Raw genomic sequence first — 945 nt, forward strand, 5'->3', positions numbered from 1 at the left:
TATATTGTAACTGAGCTCAAACGCTTCACCAAAATCAACTGTGACCATTCAAAGTGTTTTAGGGGGATTTCCCTTTAATGATGAACTTGTGTATATAAATGTGTAGATAAATGTGTCAGTGTCAGTCGACTGTTTTTGTATGTAAATGTTCAGCAGCTGACGAGGGCGCCAGTAGCTTTCTGTTTATCTTTATGCAAACAGGCTGGTTTCAGTGTATGTGTGTGAGTGTGTGTGTGCGCAGTACTTTGATGGTATTAATATGTTCCTTCTTCACAGATAACATCTTTTAAAACCTCAGTGACGACTCTTTCTATGCTTTCATGTCTCAGTTCATTTTAATGATACGCTCAGTCTCTCTTCATGTGGTTAAACTCTCATCTTCGGTCTCGTTGTTTATTCTAAACTGATTCAGCGTTCGGTGGTGAAAGAAAAGTTCAGGTCTTTTACTGAAGTAAAAGTAAAAACACAACTATGTAAAATACAATCTTTAACTACATTATTAAGTTATTTAATCTGCTGAAATGTAAAATCTTTAAACCTGTCTTTAATTTAACTTGGGTTAAAGTTCAGGTGAAACAGAAATCATAGTGCTGTTTGTTTCTGCTGCTTTATGCTTTAGCACGTTAGCTGCACGAGCTAAAGGCATCTAACATTACTGTTAGCGACAGTTAGCTTCTTTTAGCAACAAGTCCATCTGGAAACTCCATGAATCACCTCGGTAACGCTGTCGTCAAACTGTCCTCTGTCTGTCTCTGAGGTTGTGTTCACTGGGAGGCTGCTGAGCCTAATGGCAGCTACATTATCAGTTAGTGAGGTCAGAGGGAAAACCAGAAAATATTCTCTCCATAAAATCTGATCCAGTTTTACCCAAATCACTGATAAAGTTGTGTGTTTGTACAGTAATGAGTGAGCTCCGCTAGCTAATTAATGAGAAATTATTGGTTG

Source organism: Morone saxatilis, unplaced genomic scaffold (genome assembly GCF_004916995.1).
Source record: "Morone saxatilis isolate NCDOM2014 unplaced genomic scaffold, NCSU_SB_2.0 Contig4, whole genome shotgun sequence".
NCBI lineage: Eukaryota > Metazoa > Chordata > Actinopteri > Moronidae > Morone > Morone saxatilis.